This window comes from Pinus tabuliformis, chromosome 1_2 (genome assembly GCF_031772625.1).
Source record: "Pinus tabuliformis cultivar Carrire ecotype Pingquan chromosome 1_2, CPIR1, whole genome shotgun sequence".
Taxonomy (NCBI): domain Eukaryota; kingdom Viridiplantae; phylum Streptophyta; class Pinopsida; order Pinales; family Pinaceae; genus Pinus; species Pinus tabuliformis.
This window is the reverse complement of record NC_142298.1, coordinates 375,569,676-375,579,275: the sequence shown is the minus strand read 5'-3', so window position 1 is coordinate 375,579,275 and position 9,600 is coordinate 375,569,676. Positions and strand designations below refer to the sequence as shown.

Here is a 9,600-nt window from a genome sequence, read left to right as displayed (position 1 = left end):
AAATCATTCTCATGTTGACCATGATGTTGGAAATATGGATTTTTCATGTGACATGATTCCCTTTTTCCTTTTAATATTATCAACCCTCCCATATAAGAATATTAGAGACAAGACTTCCTTCCCCTATTCATGGATATATGTAAAAGCAACTATTATTCTCCATTATTGTTTAGTGGAGACTTTCAAAGAATCATATGCTTTTACAATCTTTGATAAGTTCTTTCAAAATAGTTAAACTATATTTTCCTTTTGTGAATATTTCTTACTAGATTTTCTCTGAAAGGTAAAGAGTACATCTTAAGATCAATAATTTTAGTATCTAGTTGTTCTTTCTAATGAAAATACCATCAGATATCTCATCATTCAACTTTGGAAGCTTCTTCACGGACTCGATTTCCACCATCTAAAGTATTTCTAAGAAGCACTGTGATAGTAATTGGTCCAATTCCACTTGGTACTAGAGTGATCTATCTAACACCTCTTTGTATTCCCCAAAATAAACATCTCTACTACTTTGTAGCCTAACTTTAAGTTTGTATCATCCATTTTATATGTCCCAACATCAATGAAAGAAACACCTACTTGATCCAATCTCTTTTGGGCATGTTTGATTGTCCTGTAGCAGTTATGATGATATATATCTCAATTATTATATTATTTGGATTTGTAGTTTTAGAATACACCATTTCTACAATTGCATCTAGTTTGATTAGTAGCAATGCAACTGGAGATCCAATTAGGTTACTCCTCCCAACCACAACTAGTCTTTTATTGGATATGGAAACCCCACTCCTTTGTAAGGCTTTTATGCACTCCTTTGTTGTACATGGAATAAATAGGGGTTCCCTTCCATTCATTGCAAGTTTTCCAATGTCCTCAAAATTTTAGTCCAATACATCTCCCTAAATCTACATTTATGGGCTTTATACTAACCTCTGGACATGCTTTCCTCATCATGTGTACATAAGTTTGGGAATATTTCCTCTCACCTAAAATGAGAAAAACAAATAATAAAAATATTTGAAATGTATTTTCTTCAAAAGGATTTTAATACTAAATTTGTATTTTGAAGATTCAAGTTTGATGGATAAACAATCCTTCTCCTCAAAACATACAAATGAACTTAGTGACTAAAAATGGCATTGATATGCAAAGAAATGACGATGAAATTATTGTGAAAATTGCCATGAAATTCTTATGATATTTCAAGTTGGAAGATGAAAATTAGGGGGTGAGAACCAAGGTGAAGTATGACCAAAAATTTCACTTTTGAAACACAAGGTTTATGCCTATAGTTTACAATGCATACTATGGGAGTATAAGGCTTTAAAAATGTGTGAATGCAAAAAAAACCTCTCCAAACCATAATGCATTTAGAAGAATGTAAACCAAGATGAAGCAAGGTGAGCACATGAAACATGCATCGTGAGAAAATGACCATAGCCCTCAAAGATAGCTAGGTTTTTTAAGGATTTGACCAATTCAAGACACATGCATACTTGTTAAAATCTGGAAAAGCACATGGGGATCCAAAATTCAAGTATACAGGTTGAAACTTTTGGGGGTTGTTGTAGTAGCCACAACATGTTGGCATTTGTCGAAGGATTTGGGAAAAATTATCCATCATCATGTTCCTTTGTCATGTGAGGGCTTCCTTGAGCAATAGTTTATAGGATCTCCTACTCCCTTGTCTTTTTTATCTTCCACCATTAGAGGCCATCCGGGTCAATGAGGATGATCTTGCAAATGCTCAAGTAGTTTGAGTCCCAACTCCTTATACTCAGACCTTGTTGCAGAAATGCATAGAGAGATAGACAAAGAGAAGACTGCTTTGATACCACTAATCTTGATTTATGAAGGGAATGAAATGAAATACATATTTATAAAAATAACACAGTGATATAGTGAAAGTTGACTTCCATTACTAAATGGAAAGTGCTAAAGCTGTGAAAATGTAGAATGACATAAACTTGATCGAATGGTGGTATATTATATCTAAGAAGAGATGTGATGGCTATGCATATTCACTAGGCTGCATTACAATGACACTGAAAGGTCCTTTTTAACATAAGGAACAATGAGAAAACCTTATACATCCAAAAACCTAACCTTAGGATATGAAACACCAAAAGTCTTGTGGGCCATAGTGGGGTTAGTTGGTATATCAAATTCTGAAGGTCATAACCTTTTCATACGATCTCCATCTAGCATGCTTAGTATCCCATTGGAAAGCTCTAGTTGATAATTATGCATACCAACCATGACCTAGGCTAGAGATAATGGTTATCACCTATGCCCATTCCACATAAAACAACATCATTTAGGGCCTCAGAATAACCCAATAAGTTTAGGAATCATAAAATTGTAGAAATTTTTCCAAGAAGGAGAATTTTTCTTTGAGTGAGTGAAATAGGTGGGTGGCCTTAGATATCCACTCGGGTCAACTACCTTCTAATGCAATTTCTTAGGTTCTAACACAAATCTAGATATGATATGGATTGCAAAAAATATATTTGGTCGAGTTGTAGCTAGGTAGATTAGACTTCCAAACAATTGATGACTTATAATAGTATCAGTTGGATTAGATATATCATTTATGTTTAAATTCAATCCAAATTCCAAGGGGGTGACTTGAAACTCAACATGTTGAATTCCTTTAGAATATCCCAAGTATACTTGGCTTGTAACATGATGTCACAGTGACAACGACCCTCCAAAATTTTGCCTCATTCAATTTTAGAGCCTACCTATGCTTTCATGGGTTCTCACTTCAAGATTTATTTTGTCTTCTTGTTGTTTTTTCATGTTTTCATAAGTGTCAATTATCATTTTGACATCTCTAAGTGTTGCATTTCCTCCTAGGTAAAAGTTTGTTGAGTGTCACTTTCTCATCTTTTAGATGTTGACCAGTTTCCTTTCTAAAGATAGGAAAAACATGAAATTTCTCTATGACCTAATCAAAATTTCCTCATTTGACATGCACACCTCACAAAAGCAAGAAAACAGATATTTATTTCATACTAAAAATATACTTTCCAAAGTTAGTGACCACACATGCACTATATATCGAAATTGCGCTCTTTTGTGCAACTATGCACTTATAGTTATTATCTTAAGTGCACTCCTTACTCACAATAAGTGCACACTCCTTGTTAACAACAAGTGTACGCTCCTTGCCTTCAACAAGTGTGCACTTCTTGTCACTAGTACGTGTGCACTCCTTTTCCTTCACACATGTGCACTCCTTTTCCTTCACACATGTGCACTCCTTTTCCTTCACACATGCACACATCTACTTGCATGAAAATTGTCCTCCTAGAAAATAGGGACCCTCTCTCACTTCACTTACCTTACCCAGTGATCAAGTGACAACCGGAAAGCATGCGTTGAAACCCTAATCTTAAATTTCATGTAGTTTTCATTTATAAGGAGCCCAACTCATTGTTCATTTTCATAATTTTTACTCACCTTGAGCTATGTGCATTATCTCATTGCAAGGAGCCTTTCCTCACTCTTGGTCACAAGTGAATTGATTCTTCGTAAGTTTTGCGAAGTGTCATTCTTGTTTTCTTTTATCATTTTTAGTGTCGTTTTATATTTCTTTTGTGTTGTTTTGATCTTATTTTACATATTTCATCATTTTTTTTCTATTTTTGCTCCTACAAGTGTCACTTTGTTGTCACGTGTGGTGTTTCTACTAAATATTCACATCCCATGACCTTTCACCTTCTAGTCATGATTGCAAGAGGATCTATGATCACTTGCAGCTTGTTTCTCACAGTTTTACTGTTCTCTCACCTTGTTAGTAATCATCAATTAGCCATGTTCGAGATGATTTCTCTTTCATAACACAGTGCACACTTGTATGCAACAAGCTTCCACTCCTTAATCACTACAACCCTAAATTGCACCCACCTGAGAAGGAGTTTCTCTTCTATATCACATACCACACTTCTAGTTCACAATAAGGCATCCCTTGACCATTGCTACTGCGACTTGCACCCTTATGGAGGCTCCTTAGAACACTACACACTTGCAAGGAATATTCGTTAGATAAATTTAGAGGTAAAAAATGGGCCTCGAAACAAAAATGTACAACAAAAAATATATTTATAAGAAGTGATAGGGTTCAATATTATGATGTAAACCATGGGGGATGATTCACCATTTTTGGAGTAAAAAGGTAAAAAGAATATAATAAAAAAAAAACCACTTTTTCAATTTTTATTTTCAACTTGTCTCCCTACGATTTTACTCAATTTTTGAGTGGGAGCACTCATTGGATGAAAAATTTAATTTTGCATCCAAGGAGAACCCATATTGCATACTTTTAATGGACCCTACTACATGAAAAATGTGAAATACATGAAACAATGTGATTGCAATAACAATTTTCATTTATTTCACATTTTTGTTGTAGTAGGGTCCATCGAAAGCATGCAACATGGGTACTCCTTGGATGAAAAATAAATTATGCATTTAATGAGTGCTCCTGATCTAAATTGGATTAAAATCATAAGGAGATAAGTTGAAAATATGAGTTGAAAAAAGTAGGTTTTTCTTTTTTCCCTCCAAAACTTGATAAGATAATCTAACATTATTTTATTATTTCCACTATTATTTTATAATATTCCTTAGGAGGCAAATTTTAGACCTAGAAATTTCTCTGATGGTGTCTCTCCCTATCTCTTGTTGATGTGACCTGCACTGACATGGAGTCTCTCTCTCTCTCTCTCTCAAGTGCACACTACATAGTTTTAAGCTCTAGCTTTGAATCCCTTGTGCAATATGATACCGAATTGTGCACCCCTTAGTTCTATTTCTCCTTTCCTTGGCACATTCCACACTTCTAGAGGCTAGAAGCCACCCTGTCTTATCTTTCTAAGCTTGCATTCCCAGCTTACAGTCATTGTCTTTTACATAGTTTACATGTGATAGATAGGAGATTTCAAGAACTAATATTTGTTCGCCATATGTGATATTCCACTTGCAAGTGTTGTAGATACATAACACATTGGCCTTTCATCTTCTATAGAGACAAAGCCTCACACCACTCGACAAGTTCCATCAAGAGAAAATTTAGAAAATAGTACTAAGGAGGCAGTGGAATGTTCCAAACCAAGTGTACTAATATTATAGGATATAGAATGATTCATTGATAAATCTATAAAAGTATCATGGAAATATATCAAATATGCTTTTATTCAAAATGAGTTCCCAGAGAATCAAGAGGATAGATAGGTATACATTAACATTAAGAGGTCCAGAATTCATAAAGTTGCATCCAATTCAACAATTCTACCCTATGCAGAAGTTATTAAATGGATTTTGCAACACCGCAGTTGCAAGAATATAACTATCATTAGTGAAAGTGGGAAGGATATTACCAACTATCATCCACGTGATTTACATTCCTATTATGATCTAATATCCCCCGGATAATACTTGAACACACAATTCTATGCAACTTGGGCTAACTTGAACACCAAGGAGGTTATCAAGTCATGGTGGAAAGAGTCTTCAAAGTTTTCCCGAAAGACAAGTTTAGTTTATAAGCGTTAGTATTGTGTTGTCACTGATGGCAACAAATGGAAAAATATGTAAAAAATATCAAAGGAGGACATGGGTGTTCATGATCAGGCACAAGAAGAATGAATATCAATATTAATGGAGAATGGAGCAGAGAATTCAAAGGCATTTCTAGTCCAACAGATAACCTCAAGAGATTTTTGAATTTGCTAATATGTGTATATCTCTAAAGGAGCTTTCCAGTAGTATGTGGAAGTTTAGAAATGGCCTCCTATATTGAAAGTTAGAGCTAGTCAAAGTTGAGAACCACCAAAGTCAAAGTGGCGGGGCTAAAGTGGAGGCAGACCCTTTTTTCGAGAAAATTAGTTTTCCACATTCCTCAAAGCTAGAGTAGCAATTAGCGGAACCTAATTCGTTAAAAATAATGCATGTAATGGGTGTATCTCTCGCCATGGGTCATTATTGACACATTGGAAAATGTGCATGGTGTCAGAATGCTCAAGTGTTAATGACAGAGGTGGTCGCACAATGGGTGGTTTGCCCATACCATCGATCTTGAGATCAAAAACAGAGGTTAATTGCCCCATCCTCCATTCAAAACCAAAAATGGACAAGGGGGAGTTTGCAAAACACTAGGTGGTTTATTATAACCTTAAAAGTAATCATGAACCATAATCGCAACATGTGAACATGACAGGTAGACGGTGAGGCAGGTGATAAGGGGACGACCACAAGGCACTGAGGATTGTGTAGATGCAACTTGATAACATAATACGACAATAATTTTATTGGTTGATGGTGGAGCCTAGTGACAGATCATCATGTAGGGCCAATCCTAGATGTTCCAAGGCGCACAGGGAAGTTAATGGCTGGGATGAAATACAGGGGCTACGTGGCAACATATTATTCATCATAGATGGTGTTAGTATTAGTGACATGGTCATGCATTTTTAGGGTTCTTAGGTACCATAGTGGGAAAATTTTGGGTGACATGTTTCACCACTCTAGAGGCGCCATGTGGCACTGATGGAGATAGCATGCCATCATCCCGTAGGCAGGATCTCGCAAGGACTGAACAGTGCATGAGAATAACTAGTGGGATGACTGGGCATTGGGATGACACAAGAGGTGTTAGAGACAAACCAACTTGTCATGCAAATGGTTGGCTAGAAGGTGTAGTGGGAGACCCCATTGGGACATGTCATTCTTACGATTGACATTGGAGGTAAATTATGACACAAAGAAGGACTATTGGGATGCAAGGGTCGAGACATGTTGGTGGTATATAGTGGAAGTGACGACCAACAAAAAATAATCAGAAGGCAACGTCACGGGATACGTCAACCTGACGACACGACCCAGAAAGGTTTTTAAATGTGCACAAACAAAATCATGGTGATAAAAGGTTCCAGGGGCTAAGCATTAGCACCGAGACAAGTTTTATGCAAAAATGATGACCAAGGGACCATGAAGTTTACCATTAGGTGGTTAGACACAAGGAGAAGGTCACAATCATGGTATTATGGTCCAAAGGAGCCAAAATACAAAGCATAAGGGGCTAAAAGATATATTTTATAGTGTGAATGTTAGTGGCAGTAAATTTGGAAGTTTTTCTATATTTAGTGGCCAACCAAAGTTGGAACTGCAGCTAAAGTCCTTGCTAAACCTAATAAAGTGCCAGAATAACAAAAATTAACTAAAAAAATTAGAGATTAATCTCAGAATAGTAGATTGGTGAATGATAACTTGAAGATCAGATGCAAAAGACTATTTTAAATTGTTCAAAGGAAAAAATTAATAATTCATGCAAAGATTTAATGAGAAAGTTAACTAAAGTCTAATGCTAAAAATAAACAATGAAAAATCTTTATAAATAGAATTGGTTGAGCAGGTTTGAAGAAGGAATTTGAGCAATGGATTGTGTTTTAAGCGTACGAGTAGATGTATTGATGTTGCTGTTATGTTTAGTAATCAAAGATTGTTGAAGGTGTGTTGGTGAGTTTTTAATAGGAAAATTTAATTGTATGGATTTTCCATTCATGGTTCTAGTTTGGAAATGGACGAAAAATGAATCGTTGATGTCAAGCAATTTGTATATTGTAGATCATGGGTTCTAGCTCCTTTCAGTAGGTGTTGGTAAATATTTTTGGGTTGTAAATCCATTGAATTGTAGTTGATAAATCAGGGAGTCGTAGCTTCGTGTTTCTTGTAGCTAGATAAATTTGTAACAACAAGTTGCAACTTGACTTGTGAAGGAACTGAGGTAAATTTTGAATAATATTTTTGTTATTTATGTTATTCATGTTGGTTAATGTTATGTTCATATGAATTAATTACTGAAGCATTTATGGTGCCCTGATATTGTCACAAGTGAAAGAAAGTAGTTAAAGTTCCTACACTATTGATTCACCACCCCCCCCCATTATTGCCCTAGTTTCTAACAATTGGTATCAGAGCGGATTATTTTATATTAGTTTTAATAGCTAGAAGAAAGATCAAGGACCATGTAAAACCAAGAAGGATGATTTACCAATAGGGCACCTATGTTCAATGGAATAAACTATTTGTTTTTGAAAGTAAGGATGAACACATACATTCATTCTCTTGGAGTTGATGCATGGGATGTCGTGGAAGAATAATATCAAAAGCCTCAAGTAGTTATTATGAAATATCAAAATATGGAGTTCACGTGCAATTATAAAGCCATGAATTCCCTGCTTGCTAGCCTACCTGAATCATAACTTGTCAAAGTAATGGAATTCACAACTTCCAAAGGTATTTGAGACAAGATGAGTAGTTTCTATGAAGGTGAAAGCAAGGTAACGAAAGATAAACTTCAACTTTTTAGATTGAAATTTGAGGATTTGAAGGTGCATGATGATGAATATATTGCAAAGTACTATTTAAGAGTTGAGGAGGTTGTGAAAACCATAATATGACTTGATGAGAAATTGGAAGAATCTATAGTAGTTAAAAAGGTGTTTAGATGTCTTCTTGAGAGATTTAATCCCAATGTTTTAGACATTGAAGAAATGATCAATCTGAACACTCTCACTTTGGACCAATTACTTGGCATCCTTACTACCTATGAGATGAGAATATCAAGTGGAAAGCCTGCAACAAAATAGTAAGCCCTTAAAGCACATAAGAATCCCAAAGAAGAGCATAATGATTAATGTTGTGAATCAGATGAAGAAGAAGCAAAGTTTGTGAGGAAACTTAAGAGAGGCTCAAGAAAGTATAAAGGTGAGCTACCTTTTAAGTGTTTTAAATGTGGCAAAGTTGGTCACTATGCTTCAAATTGTCCTAAAAAGAGGAAGAAGGACTATTATCCTAAAGAAAAATCAAGGAAAGTACAAAATGATGGGAAGAAGGCTAAGAAGAGGAGTCTCTACATCCAAGAAGCTACCTACTCTAAAAGTGAAGTTAGTCGATCTTCCGATGACGACAAAGAATATGAAAGCCCAAATGAATTCATGCTTATGGCTATAGACAATCTCTAAGTTGAAGCCATTAACTCTGATGAAGAAGAGGCTTAAGTGGATCTAGAAGGAGAGCTGGCAAGTGCACTTGAAGAAATAGAAAGATTGAGAAATAAAAATAAATCTCAGAAGGAGTCACTAATCAAGGAAAAGGATGAAGTTGTTGAACCATTGCTTATGCAAATTGAAGAAGGTAATAAGATTAAAGAATCTTTAAATGAACAGTTGAGTGAGAAGAATCAAGCTTGTGAAAGGCTATAGGGTGAAATTAGTTTTCTAATAAGTGAATTAGAAAAGGTAAAAAGCTAGTTGAGCTTTAATAAAAATTTTGGAAAAGGGACTGAAAATTTAAATGATTTTTTGGAAGCACAAAGAGTTTCCAAATATCGAACTAATCTTGGATTTGAGGTTGAATCCAGCACAGGAGCAAAGTGAAAGGGTAAGAAGGCCATCACCTTTATACCAGAAGTAAAAGGCATGGATACCATGCAACCCAATAAATAGTTAAAGAATGATCAAGAACAAAAAATTAAAAAGAGAAATTTTGCACATAACAACGTTGGTGAGGAAAATAAAACAACCTAGAAAT

General features: G+C 35.3%; 1 pseudogene; it reads right to left on the bottom strand.

The window, feature by feature from the left end:
* Positions 1-359: 359 nt before the first annotated feature.
* On the bottom strand, positions 360-3,292 carry LOC149205938 (bifunctional protein FolD 2 pseudogene; annotated as a pseudogene).
* Between the last annotated feature and the right edge of the window lie 6,308 nt (positions 3,293-9,600).